Raw genomic sequence first — 15,124 nt, 5'->3', positions numbered from 1 at the left:
TAAAGAACTGGGAAATAAGATAAAAGGAACTGAAAGACCGCCAAAAGAAGAAGAGATCGATACATTTTAGAGAAGTATCTATGAAGATCATGTGGAACATAACAAAGATGCTAAATGGTTAGAAGAAGTAAAAGAAAGAATAAGAAGTTTAAAGGTACAGGATATGAAAGGGGATGAAGTAACCACTAGAGTGATTGAAACAAAGTTAAGAAAAGCCTCTAATTGAAAAACCCCAGGCCCAGATGCAGTACCTAACTTCTGGTTAAAAGTATTAACATCTTTGTACAAAGATTTAGCCATGAGTAAGAACTATTTATATACACACCCAGAACAGACTAACAACAGGAAAAGCAATGCTCCTACTTAAGAGTGAACCTGCAAGTTACCATAAAAATTGTTAATAACTTGCCTTCCGACAATTTATAAACTACACAGGGGAAATGATAGCGACAGAGTTTATAGTCATTTAGAAGAAAACTCAATTATGGCAATAGGACAAAAGGGGAATAAAAGAAAATCATATGGAACAAAGGATCATTTGTTATTTAAAAAAGTCATAATGGAAAACTGTAAAAAGGGGAAGAATCTAAGTAAGGCATGGATTGCCTACAAAAACGCATTTGATAGTATCCCTCATTCATGGATAAAAGAGTGCGTAAAAATATATAAAATATACCCCACGCTGATCGATTACATTACAGTGACAATGAAACTGTGGCAGACCACTTTACAATTAAGCCATGATAAAGGACAAATTGTTATCCCAGTGATAAAAATTCAAAGGGGGACATTCCAGGGTGACTCTCTGTCACTGTTACTATTCTGCCATGCCCTTAATCCATTAAGCTGTTTACTCAACAGCTTAGAGCATGGCTATAATCTGTCTCCTAGAAAACAACAAAATGTAAAGACTTCTCACCTTCTCTTTGTCGATGATTTAAAACTGCATAGCTCATCAGATGAGGAACTGAAAGCACAACTGAAAGTTGTCAAAACTTTTTCAGATGATATAAGAATGTTATTTGGTCTTGATAAATGTGCAAAAGCAACAATTAAAGCAGGAAAACTGCAACGCCAGGAAAATATCAGGTTGGGACAAGAATGTGACATAAAAGAAGTTGAGCACAAAGGAGTGAATAAATACTTGGGAATTCATGAAGGATCAACAATAAAACAAGAACAAATGCAAATAAAACTTAATAAGGAATACTTCAGAAGACTTAAATTAATCCAGAAAACGGCACTGATATCTAGGAACAAAATCCAAGCTATAAACCAATTTGATTTTCCTGTCCTAACTTGCAGTTTTGGAGTGATTGACTGGTCCCAGAAAGTGTTGGATAGATTAGATAGATAAACAAGAAGGATGCTTTGTGCTCACCAAATGATTTATGAAAATCAATGCATACCATGATTATATATTCCACATTCCGAAGGAGGGATGGGCCTCCTTGAAATTGATTGTATGCACAGATCTGCAATCCTGGGACTCCACATATATCTGCTGACCTCACAAGACCCAAATGTAGTGAAAGTTTTGAAACATGAGGAGAATAAATCTAAGATGACTTCTCTGCTTAATCTAGCAGAAGGTTATCAGTGTCAAGCAGGAATGGAAATAAAACCAGAAGAAGATAAAAGTCAGGCAGCAACTGAATGTGCCAAAAAAACAAAAGAAAGAGTATAAGGTGAAGGATCAGAACAGAAGGCAATAAATGTGGAAAAAGCATATAGTTGCAAGTATAGAAAACTTCTGGAAGAACCTTGCATTGTCAGGAATGAACACAGGAATGGTTAAGGAGAGGCAAATTCAAACCAAGAGATGAAAGGTTAATACTGGTGGCCCAAGATAGTGGGCTGCATACATGTTGGTTTATAAAGTCCATTGAGCATATGGGAGAAACAGACAAATGTAGGTTTTTATAAAACCGAATTGGAAACAGTTGCATACCTTGTTGCTGGTTGAGACATACTGATGGCAGAAGAACTGTATACTGAAAGTCATAATAATGTGACAAGACTGTTGTACTGGGGATTGTTCAAATATTATGGTACTGAAGTGGCCAAAAAACATTGAAAACATGAGCCACAAAGCATCATAGAAAATGAAGAAGTCTACATCACATGGGATCATCCATTACCAACAGTTCAAAAGATGCTAGAAAACCAGATATAGTGGTCCATGCAAAGAAGACAAGAGTAGCATTGATCATTGAAATTGCCACGCCCAGTGACTACAGTGTCTTGCTTACAGAGAGACACAAAGTCATAAAATATCAGGATCTGCAGACAGAAATTAGAGCAATGTGGAAGAAAGATACCCAGACAGTTCCAATAGTAGTACGAGCAACGGGTCTTATAAAAAAAGAATTTACAGTCGTATTTAGATATGTTACCAATACATGTAACTCCATATGACCTGCAGAAGGAGTCATTACTAGGCACATTGTGGGTGCAGCGAAGAGCAGTACTGGCTGACATCAAAGATTGAAACAATACTAATTTCATGAACTTTAATCATACTTTGACTTAGGAATGGAGTCCATTCCCGTCATGGTATTAAAAACCCAAACGTCTTGGAGAAATTAAAAGAGACAATACTATAATATAGTAATCCTTACAATTACTGTGTAGGCTAGAGACTTACCTTGTGAATGCAGCAGTTGACAGACCTGTAGTTCAGGGCTGACTCCGTGTGATACAAGTAGTACATAGTCAATACATGCATAGGTATAGGTTGTGTGTGTTGCCTGGCATCAGCTATTTTAATATATGTATGTGAGTAGGAGTAAGGTATCAGTCCCTAGGGCCCTAGGTTGTCAGTGAATGTGTTATGTGTTGTCGCTTAACCAATTCCAGGGCATACTGGGCACATCTATGTCTGCCTCCAGGGATATCATCAGGGGGTTCTCCTCCGAGTCCTCCTGTGAGTGTGGCTGTGTGACCTAGGCAGTGGTGCGGGGCTGCATATCCCTTCCCTTTGCTGATCCTTCTGCATTGTTTCCACAGGATCATATTGTGTAGCATGGCACATACTGTGAATATATGTGCACATGTGGCTGGAGAGTACTGCAGGACCCCTCCAGATATAATGAGGCACTGGAACCATGACATCAGCAGCCCAACACATGCTCTATAATGTTCCTAGTTTGTGTGTGTGCCTCATTATGGCGTTCTTCCATGGGTGTGTGTGCAATTCTGATGGGTGTCATCATCCATGGTTCCAGTGCATAGCCAGCATCCCCCAGTACATGGCCATTGGGATGTCCCCACTAGCAATCATCTGGTAAAGCTGTGATGCATGCCAGATATGAGAGTCATGAAAACTGCCAGGGCTGCCAGCACGCACTTTCATGATAATGCCCTGGGCATTGCACATGACCTGGCAGTTGATGGAGTTGTACCCCTTGCAGTTGATGTAGATTTTACCCTCCTCACTGGGCGGTGCCTTGATGTGTACATAAGTGCAATCTATGGCACCCAGTACCTCATAGTAGTTCGCTACATGGTAGAAGTGTTGCATATTACTGGCTCTCACCTCAGGGCTGAGGGGATAATAAATGTGCTCACTGGGATATGGTAGGATGGCATTCAGAAACTGGAGTACCCTGGATGCAGATGCCTGTGAGACCCCCATCATGTCCCTAGTTGGTTTTTAGAAGGGACCTGTGGCTATTATCCTAAGGGCTACACATACCTTATTTTCCACTGGGATGGGTTCAGCTCTGTTGTCTCTGGGTCTGAGATGAGGGTGGCAGAGCTCAATGAGGTCTTGTAATTTGTCTCTGTCCACCCTATAGTACTCTACAATCTCCAGCTGATGTAGCTCCTAGAAGGTTACCCTGGGCCTGAACACTTTTCTCCTTCTCTGTCTAGGCCTATTGTCAGTAGCAGCAACAGCACTGACTTCAGCATCTAGCACATACAGACCTACAGCAGCCCCTAGCATTCTTTCAATTAACATTCCCAAGTCTGTACTCCAATAGTGCATGGTATGGGGGAAAAATCAAATAGTAGGCTGTATACATACTTTATAGTGGTCCACTGTAGGTGCTGCATGTGTGATTGTCTACCTATGATGCATTGCACCTGCCTAGTATATCATTAACATCATTTAATGGCCCTAGATTAAGTTAAACAAGGGTCAAAACTAATTAATACACCATTGCCTTTTAGATACTCTCAGCACAGTAGCATGCCATGCAAACATGTGGAAACACGCACCCCATAGGTAAGCAAAGCTTAAAAGTCAGTGCACTCTCCCCCAGACTTCCACGCTTAGCATGGTGGTGCAAACAGGTGCAGCTAAGCTCCAGTCAGCCTAGAAGTTATTGCACATACCCTCACCTGTTGTCAGCTACCTCCTGTGTGGACACCAACATGGTTCTTTGCCTACACGGAGGGGATATGCAGACATGGTTACACCATTATGCTATTCAGTAACTCCACCTCATTTGTACCAGGATCAGTGCTCACAACCTGGAAACTGCATGCTTCCAAGTCCTACCACATTAGCAATAGCACCAATGCAGCATTGCAGATACTCCATGCAGGATCCTGTAATACATTTCTATCTCACAATATTAATTTTGTTTTTTCCACTTTTTTTTTAATAAGGCATGCTTGTGCACTGATGCGCATTGTGCAAACATGCCCAGATTATTAAAAAAAATGTATTTTAACATATTTTCTGAAACTCTTGAGACACCCAGAGGATAGTTTCACTCATATTTGTGCATGGTATGCCATTCTGTCCATCTGTCTACATATTTACAGTCCCTTTTGTCTGTCTACATTTCAGTACATGGAATTTTTCCATGTATACTATGAACCCTGACATGGTCTCTGCAGGGCTGTCTATATGCTTGCTGGATCACTCTACCTGCCTCATTTGCATGAGATTCATCTGCTTATGAGGTGATTTTCATGCCACAGAACATTCCATGTTGGCATGTGCATGCATGCAGCCCAGCAGTACTTACCGGATCGCAAGCCTGCTTACTTTCATGTAATCCACGTGGTACAATGCCTACGCATTAAAAAAGATCATGTAGGCTTTATTAAATTCCCCCCTGGATTTCTTCTATGCAGTATTAATAAAACATAGTCTTGGAGTACGGCAGCAAAGTATATCCTCAGCCTCCAGGATTGCTAGTGTATAATGTCTATAAGACTTTGATGAGATATTCAAGAACATCTAGAATAGATGTTATGAAAATAATGAAGCTCTAATGAAAAACATGTGAAGTAATGATGTGCATGTATGTATACTCTGTATGAAAATGGAATCAGTGAACATTTGTATTAAATTCCTAAAAGGGTACACTTATTATGTATCTGAAATGTTAAGTACAGCATGATTCTGTTTAGATATTACAACATGCAACTATTTTGATGATGAAAGAGCCTTCTGCCAAACCACTTGGTTGATATTAAGGTGAAAGATCAATGCGGAATAAATTTAGCAAGTGTATTTTAAATTGATGTCCACAAATATGGTAATAAATGGGGTCACTATGTTTTTAAAAGAGGTGAAAGGTGACAAAAGGGAACATGAAGATTTCAGTGGTTGAGAGAGAATATATGCACGTACATTTCTATTAAGAATGTTCTTCCATTGACCCTTTATAGGAAAACATGTCCCTTCTTTAATTTATTGATCCTTTTTTCTGGGAATGTGCTCTATTTGTATATTAACACTCTAATAAATCTGCTCAAGCAACAGAGACCTCCAAAGCAAAAATGCAAGAACCTCCACCCCCAACACAAACCAAATGACACATAGCCCACAGACTCAGTGTGCCAATAAACCACAGCCCATAAGGCAAAACAACGTACCCAACACACTAGTCATAGTTGACTCTATAGTCATGCACACTGATGTCCCACTCACCAGGCTAAACAAGGAGAAGGTTACTGTCAGCTGCCTGTCGGGTGCCAGGATCTGCCACATAACCCACGCACTCAGGTCACTCCACAACAAGTACAAATATGACTCTGTCATTGTCCATGTTGTTGTGAATGTCCTGAGATGTACCTCTCTGGACTACATGAAAAAAGACATGGAAGAGCTCTCCAATTTTGTAGCCCAGGCAGATATGACCCTAACCCTGAGTAGCATCCTGCCATTGCACAGAATGGTACTGCAGTGCAAGGACAAAATGATTGATTTCAACAATTGGCTAAACTTCTGGTGTTGTTCTAAGGGGATCCAGTTTCTGCCTGCCTGGGACGACATGGTCGACAGACCACAATGTTTTTCCAGAGGTGGCTTGCACCTGTTGCCCTGGGATTCTGGATACTGGCTAAGGGTCTTGCCTCCCCTATAGTGCCTTTTTAGGCAAGGTTCAAATGACAAATTCACCACTGTAACAGGAAAAGGCAAGCAAAAACTGAGGGTAATGCTACCAATGCTAGAAGGCTAAATCTCAAAATGCACTCACTCGAGACACTCCTTCAAATGGAGAACATCGATATTTGTGCAGTGACTGAGACCTGGTTCAAGGGTGTAGAGAGCACTTCTGCATTACCAGGCTATATCTCATACCACACTTTTCATCCATCTAATCTGGACCAGAACACCAAAGGCGGAGATGTGTCCATATTCCTTAAGGATATCCACACCTCCAGGCTAGTTGCGCATCATAATGCATCTGAGGTTATCCAAGTGCAACTAACTCTGGGCAAAACTGCAATCCAAATTGCAGCTTGCTACAGATCCCCCAACATGCCCCAGGATTCCCACTCCTCTTTTCATGATATACAACAAAATATTAGGGTTCAACCAAACACCCTAATAATGGGTGATTTCAACTACCCCACCATTAACTGGGAAAACTATTCATGTACCAACTCCTTCACTCAACGCTTTCTGTAATTTATAAATTCCAATGCCCTGGATCAACTTATCCGCACCCCCATCAGGGGCAACAATATCTTAGACCTAGTCATTACCAACATGAGTCACCGGTGTTCCACACCTGAAGTCAACTCCTCATTGGTCACATCTGACCATAAGCTAATCACCCTAGATATCTGCATCCCACCCCCACCCACCAGTAAGGAAGCCATGGTAAAAAATTTCTCCAAGGCCAACTTCATTCTTCTTAAGACAGAAGTGGTGAACTTCATGACACCCATGCAGATGGACAATACAGTTACAACTGCTGAATCCTACACAAATGCACTCTATAAGCACTTACACGAGTGCATGGATCGTGCTATCCCAAACAGAACCAAGACGCTATCCTCCAAAAAAGGAAGCCAATCTGGTGGTCCCCTACCATAAACAAACTCTACAAAAGAAGGAAGAAACTGTTGCAAAAGAGAGTAAAATCCCAGCCTCAGTAAGAAGCTGAGATCCCTTATAAGATCCTCCAAAACTAGCTAAAAAAAAAAAATCGCCACTGATTCTAAGGGCAAACACAAAGCATTCTATAGCTATGTCAAGAATCTCAATGGCAACACCCAGATCTGCTCTAAGTTACACCACAATGGCATGAAAATTACAGAACTAACTGATATTGCCAACATCCTGGCAGATAGGTTCAGTGCTAACTTTACCCCCCTCTCACCTCCTAACAGACCCATATCTATACAGGAAGAATGCAGAGTCCCTGTAACCACATCTATGCAGGTAAAACTCTGCACTCTGTAAAACCAAAAACACAGCATCCATGGGACCGGACAACATCCCAGACTGCATTTTACATGAACTTCAGAACGAACTGGCTCCCCACCTAAGCACCATGTTCAATCATAGTCTCACGTCAGGCTTTGTGCCCACTGAATGGTGCACAGCAACAGTTATCCCACTCCACGAAGGGGAAGCCGCCACTGATCCTGGGAACTATCACCCTATTAGCCTGATGAGCCTGGTCTGTAAGGCCATGGAAAGTATCATCATGGAACTCATAAACAAAGACATTGGTAACATCCAAACTCTAGACCCCACCCAGTTCGGGTTTGTGAAATGTAGATCATGTCTTCTGAACCTGATCGACTTCTTTGAGGCAGTCACCAAAGCCATAGATGAGGGTAAGGTGGTTCACACAGCCTATCTTGACCTCGTCAAGGCTTTCAATACCATCACCCATTCTGGAATTATAGCTAAACTCACTAAACTAGATATAAATCCCAAGAAACGTCGCAAAAAAACAAAAAAACAATTCCCACGAAAGGAAAAAGCAGGACCAGCCGATGTTGATAAGAATTCTTTATTCACGTTGAGATCCAGCCAATACGGCCCAAAGACACCACAGACAATACAAAAATTGTTAAAAAGTTCAAAGTAATTGAAAAGGTGAGCGCACTTTCCCTTTGCCCAAACGCAAAGCTTCATCAGAACAAAAAAGCTTCAGGTAGATCAACAAATATATAACTTCCTAGATCAATTAATCAATTAAAATAATAAAATAAATAATTGGATAGTTATAGTACAGATCTATATCGTGTTCCATTAATTTGCAAGTTGTAAAGTGTATGCAAACATAGTGTTTAAAAAACATTTGTAAATGAAATATACAACTGGCAAGGCATTTTAAAATGCTCGTAGTATTATAAAAAAACTGTTCATTCACAAAAAAGCATTTCAATCATGCATAGTCTAAATAGCATTTCACCATTAATATTGTCTAATAAGTGATGTCATGAACCAAAAAACATGAAATTAAATGAAAATAACCAAATTTTAAGGTTAGTAAAAAAATCCCTGTATATGGAATCAATGCTCAATAATAATAAATGACTTGTGTTGCAAATGTATAAAATAAATTAAAATAAATTAAAATAAATGAATCGATCAGACTATACGGGTGAAAAAAATTGTTGAACACGTATCTTGGATATCAATGCTCAACTCAATAGCTATCAAAACGTAAAAATGGTATCCTAAAATTCATAGTGTATCATGAGAAAATATTATTCAATATACAAGTCAAATAAATGTACGTGATATAAAATGTCAATATTCAAAATCCCTTTATTAAATAATGTGTTACAACTTAGCCTTCCTCAATTTTAAAATACTGTTTATACTAATGCTATCGTTGAGACCTGGGGGCTTATTGGCATTAGTTTTAACTTGCCAAAAGAGTTCACAGAACTCAATCCTTGATTCGCAGCTACCCCCCCTTAGGTCAATGCTAATTTGTTCTATCACCGAAAATTTTATGTTCATGTTTTTACAAACTAAGGCGTGTTTATAGAAAGCATTAGATTCTTTTTGTTTGTTAATATCATAGACGTGCTCATAAATTCTTTTCCTAAGACTGCGTGTTGATTTCCCTATGTAAAAACTGTTACAACCTATGCATATTCCGATGTAAATGATTCCTTTTGTAGCACAGTTAAAATGTCTTGAAGCTGTAAGTTTAATTCTTCTAGAAGGGATCCAAATCTCCTGTTGTTGTGATATATAGTCACATTAATGACACATCCCACACTTATAAATACCCTTTTTAAAGTTAACATTACCCACCTTTTGCATCTCCTTTCTCTCAAACATGTCTTTTAAATTCTTACCCCTTTTCTTAATAAAGGATGGTTGAGGGGAGATATATTTCCCATTGTCATTGTTCACCTTCAATAAAGGCCAATATTTCCTAATAATTTCTTCAACTATACCAGATGTAGCCGAAAATGTGTGTATTAAAGTTTGATCAACATTGTTTTCCTTTTTACTCTTTGGGATCGTGTCGTTGACCTTTAATCCAAAAAGAGGAAAAAACTTGTTGACCCTGTTGTCCACTGCCTCTTTCATTATACTTTCAATTAAGGCATTTGGGTAGCCTCTTTCTACAAAGAGGGAACTGATGTATTTAATTTCCTCTAAAAATACCCCATCTTCGGTAGTCATTCTTGAAGCTCTTATTAACTGACCCTTAATGATACCTTTTTTCTGATAGAAGGGGTGTCCACTTTCAAAATGCAGGTAACTGTTGGAGAAGGTAGGTTTTCTATATAATTTCGAATAAAAACAATGACCAGAAAAATCCTTGTATAAAGTAACATCCAGATAATTGATACTTGATTCATTAAAGGTGTAAGTGAATTTCAAAAAGTCTGTACAGTTGTTCAGATAATCAAAAAATTCCAAAAATAAATCTCTAGACCCTTTCCACAAAATACAAATATCATCAAGGAAACGAGTGTAAAAAGAAATCCATTTGTACCAATCAGTGTTGAAAATAAACCTACGTTCCCAAAAACACAACACACAATTTGCATATATGGGGGCACAAGCTGCCCCCATAGCCACACCCTTCTTTTCTTGATAATGATCACCATTGAAGTATACAAAATTATTCTTCAAAACAGTCTCCATGAATTCTAATATCAAATTAATTATGTTACTACTAAGGCCAGAATCAGAAAGCAAGATTTCTCGAAACCATTCTAAACCTGTGTTGTGTGGGATACTAGGAAATAATTCAATGACATCGATGGTGACAAAACATATCTCTGCTTTGTGTTTGTCTTTAGTGATTCATCTTAAAAAGTCCCATGAATCTTTTGTAATATGGGGTATAGAGGTAATAAACTACTTTAATTGGGTGTCAACAAATACAGCCAAGGGTTCGGTAATACTACCGGCACCTGCTACTATAGGTCTAAATTTGAGTGTTTCAATACCTTTATGCACCTTTGGGATGCCGAATAAAGTCGGAAGTATTGGATTTTCAACCTGTAAAAAGTTGTACAATTTTTCATTTATGCTTCCCTGATGTAGGTGATCGGTTAAATAATATTTGATTTTAGAGTGGGCAATATTAATTTCGTTCCGTGATACTAATACATATTGATCTGTGTTCTGTAAAATGTTATACAAATAAGTGTCATATACATCATTGTACATCAGTACGACCCCATCCTCTTTACCAGGCCTCACGACTCTAACTTTTTCATCTCTTAATTTTCTTACAAGTATTTTTTCTTATTCCGACCAGTTCTCAGACAAAAGCTTTTCATAATAATTAATTTGCCTTACTTCTTTCTCAACTGTCTCTTCGAACAATTTTAAAGAAGCATTAGTAGTTGGATTAAAGGTACTTCTCCTATGTAAATCGTTGTGTGAAGAAGAATGGTTACCTTTAAAATAAACATGCAAATTTAACTGTCTAATAAATAACTTGATGTCAATTAAGGTGTCGACCAGCGAACTTGCCTTTATAGGCACAAAATGAAAACCTTTTGTGAATAATTTAAAAAAGGTGTCATTCACATCCAAGTCCATGAAATTATATATCATAAAATTGTCTTTTCTATGGACAATTGTGTTGTCTACTTCTAAGTCAATACCTACATCTACAACAGACATGGAAGGAGGGGGTGAGGGAAAAAATTCATTTAAAACTAATACATTCGAACCCTCCCCTGAAATCCCCCCCCCCTCCCTCCCCTGTACGAATGAGGGCTCTGGTATGAGTGTTTTCTTTGCTTCTCTGCAATTCTTTCACTCCTCCTCACTGTATCTTGTTCTAAAGGGAATTCATTTTGTTCATTCAAACAGTTAGTCATCTTGTTCTAAAGGGAATTCATTTTGTTCATTCAAACAGTTAGTCTGTTCCCCTGTTATGGTGTTGTCCACAACCAACCGTTTAGAATCCTTAAAATTATTGAACACCGGGTATGCCTTGCCATTACAGTAATCATTTAAATCTCTATCAAGTTTTTTCATTTTTCTAAAAATCACTTTATCACAGTAATTGTCTATTTAATTAAACAAACTGTCATACTTTCTGTCGTCAAAACACTCTTTGTTCAAATCAAAAATTTAATTATGCAATTCATTAGTTTCATTTATCAAAACTTTGTTTTGTGATTCATAATCTTTTACCATACATTTCAACATATCAATACCAGTTTTGTTAAACAACTCTGTAAGCTGTTTATATAATACAGAGTTATGTTTAACATTGTTGGGGTATTTAAATACTCTGAGCCCCTTTGGTATCCTTTCAGTGGAAATGCATTCGTTCAAATAATCTATTTCTAATTGATTTGTTTTCAGCAAATATAGTTTATCTTTGAATTTCTTAAAAGTTTCATCAAAAGTCACAACACCGTTGTTAAAATCCATTTCATTAAAATTGAAGCGCCTGTGAGACCAGGCATTAAAATTGAAGTCCACAGTACCTGTGTTAGTTTTGTCCCTACAAGGGAATGCTAATGTGTTGTCGTTTCTGTTGAATGGTCTCTGTTGTTTCTTACTACCAGGGCTGCTGCGACCTTCCCCTCCACGAATTGTTTCTGTCCTGGAAGATGTCCACCCTTGTCTCCTCTCAACTTGTTCTTTAAACAGATTTTGATTACCCAGTAGTTCGCTCCGATGTGGCGAAATGTTTTCTACCAGTTGCGAAAGTAGCACAATCCTCTGCTGAAACTCCACCTACTAATGCTTCTTTAAAATTGTTCGAAGAGATGGTTGAGAAAGAAGTGAGGCAAATTAATTATTATGAAAAGCTTTTGTCTGAGAACTGGTCGGAAGAAGAAAAAATACTTGTAAGAAAATTAAGAGATGAAAAAGTTAGAGTCATGAGGCCTGATAAAGGGGGTGGGGTCGTTCTGATGTACAATGAAGTATATGACACTTATTTGTACAACATTTTACAGAACACAGATCAATATGCATTAGTATAATGGAACAAAATGAATATTGCCCACTCTAAAATCAAATATTATTTAACTGATCACCTACTTCAGGGAAGCATAAATGAAAAATTGTACAACTTTTTACAGGTTGAAAATCCAAGACTTCCGACTTTATTCGGCATCCCACAGGCGCATAAAGGTAATGAAACACTCAAATTTAAACCTATAGTAGCAGGTGCCGGTAGTATTACCGAACCCTTGGCTGTATTTGTTGACACCCAATTAAAGCAGTTTATTACCTCTATACCCCATATTACAAAAGATTCATGGGAATTTTTAAGAGGAATCACTAAAGACAAATACAAAGCAGAGATATGTTTTGTCACCATCGATGTCATTGAATTATTTCCTAGTATCCCACACAACACAGGTTTAGAATGGTTTCGAGAAATCTTGTGTTCTGATTCTGGCCTTAGTAGTAACCTAATTAATTTGATATTAGAAGTCACGGAGACTGTTTTGAAGAATAATTTTGTATACTTCAATGGTGATCATTATCAACAAAAGAAGGGTGTGGCTATGGGGGCAGCTTGTGCCCCCATATATGCAAATTGTGTGCTGTATTTTTGGGAATGTAGGTTTATTTTCAACACTGATTGGTGTAAATGGATTTCTTTTTACACTCGTTTCCTTGATGATACTTGTATTTTGTGGAAAGGGTCTAGAGATTTATTTTTGGAATTTTTTGATTATCTGAACAACTGTACAGACTTTTTGAAATTCACTTACACCTTTAATCGAGTATCAATTATCTGGACGTTACTTTGTACAAGGATTTTTCTGGTCATTGTTTTCATTCGAAATTATATAGAAAACCTACCTTCTCCAACAGTTACCTGCATTTTGAAAGTGAACACCCCTTCTATCAGAAAAAAAGTATCGTTAAGGGTCAGTTAATAAGAGCTTCAAGAATGACTACCGAAGATGGGGTATTTTTAGAGGAAATTAAATACATCAGTTCCCTCTTTGTAGAAAGAGGCTACCCAAATGCCTTAATTGAAAGATTAATGAAATAGGTAGTGGACAACAGGGTCAACAAGTTTTTTCCTCTTCTTGGATTAAAGGTCAACGACACGATCCCAGAGAGTAAAAAGGAAAACAATGTTGATCAAACTTTCATACACACATTTTTGGCTACATCTGGTATAGTTGAAGAAATTATTAGGAAATATTGGCCTCTATTGAAGGTGAACAATGACATTGGGAAATATATCTCCCCTCAACCATCCTTTATTAGGAAAAGGGGTAAGAATTTAAAAGACATGTTTGAGAGAAAGGAGATGCAAAAGTGGGTAATGTTAACTTTAAAAAGGGTACTTATAAGTGTGGGATGTGTCGTCAATGTGATTATATATCATAACAACAGGAGATTTGGATCCCTTCTAGAAGAATTAAACTTACAGCTTCAAGACATTTTAACTGTGCTACAAAATGAATCATTTACATTGAGAATATGCATAGGTTGTAACAGTTTTTACATAGGGAAATCAACACGCACTCTTAGGAAAAGAATTTATGAGCACATTTATGATATTAACAAACAAAAAGAATCTAATGCTTTCTATAAACACTCCTTAGTTTGTACAAACATGAACATACAATTTTCAGTGATAGAACAAATTAGCACTTACCCAAGGGGGGGTAGCTGGGAATCAAGGATTGAGTTCCGTGAACTCTTTTGGCAACTTAAAACTGATGCCAATAAGCCCCCAGGTCTCAATAATAGCATTAGTATCAACAGTATTTTAAAACTGAGGCAGGCTAAGTTGTAACACATTATTTAATAAAGGGTTTTTGAATATTGACACATTTTATATCACATACATTTATTTGATTTGTATATTGAATAATGTTTTCTCATGATACACTATGAATTTTAGGATACCATTTTTACGTTTTGATAGCTATTGAGTTGAGCATTGATATCCAAGATACGTGTTCAACAATTTTTTTTCACCCATATAGCCTGATCGATTCATTTATTTTAATTTATTTTAATTTATTTTATACATTTGCAACACGGGTCATTTATTATTATTGAGCATTGATTCCATATACAGGGATTTTTTTACTAACCTTAAAATTTGGTTATTTTAATTTAATTTTATGTTTTTTGGTTCATGACATTCACTTATTAGACAATATTAATGGTGACATGCTATTTAGACTACGCTTGATTGAATTGCTTTTTTGTGAATGAACAGTTTTTTATAATACTACGAACATTTTAAAATGCCTTGCCAATTGTATATTTCATTTACAAATGTTTTTTTAAACACTATGTTTGCATACACTTTACACCTTTCAAGTTACTGGAACACGATATAGATTTGTACTATAACTATTCAATTATTTATTTGATTATTTTAATTGATTAATTGATCTAGGAAGTTATATATTCATTGATCTACCTGAAGCTTTTTTGTTCTGATGAAGCTTTGCATTTGAGCAAAGGGAAACCATGCTCAACTTT

Source organism: Protopterus annectens, chromosome 7.part0 (assembly GCF_019279795.1).
Source record: "Protopterus annectens isolate FY-2018-M chromosome 7.part0, PAN1.0, whole genome shotgun sequence".
Taxonomy (NCBI): domain Eukaryota; kingdom Metazoa; phylum Chordata; order Ceratodontiformes; family Protopteridae; genus Protopterus; species Protopterus annectens.
Note: the sequence above shows the minus strand (reverse complement) of the source record.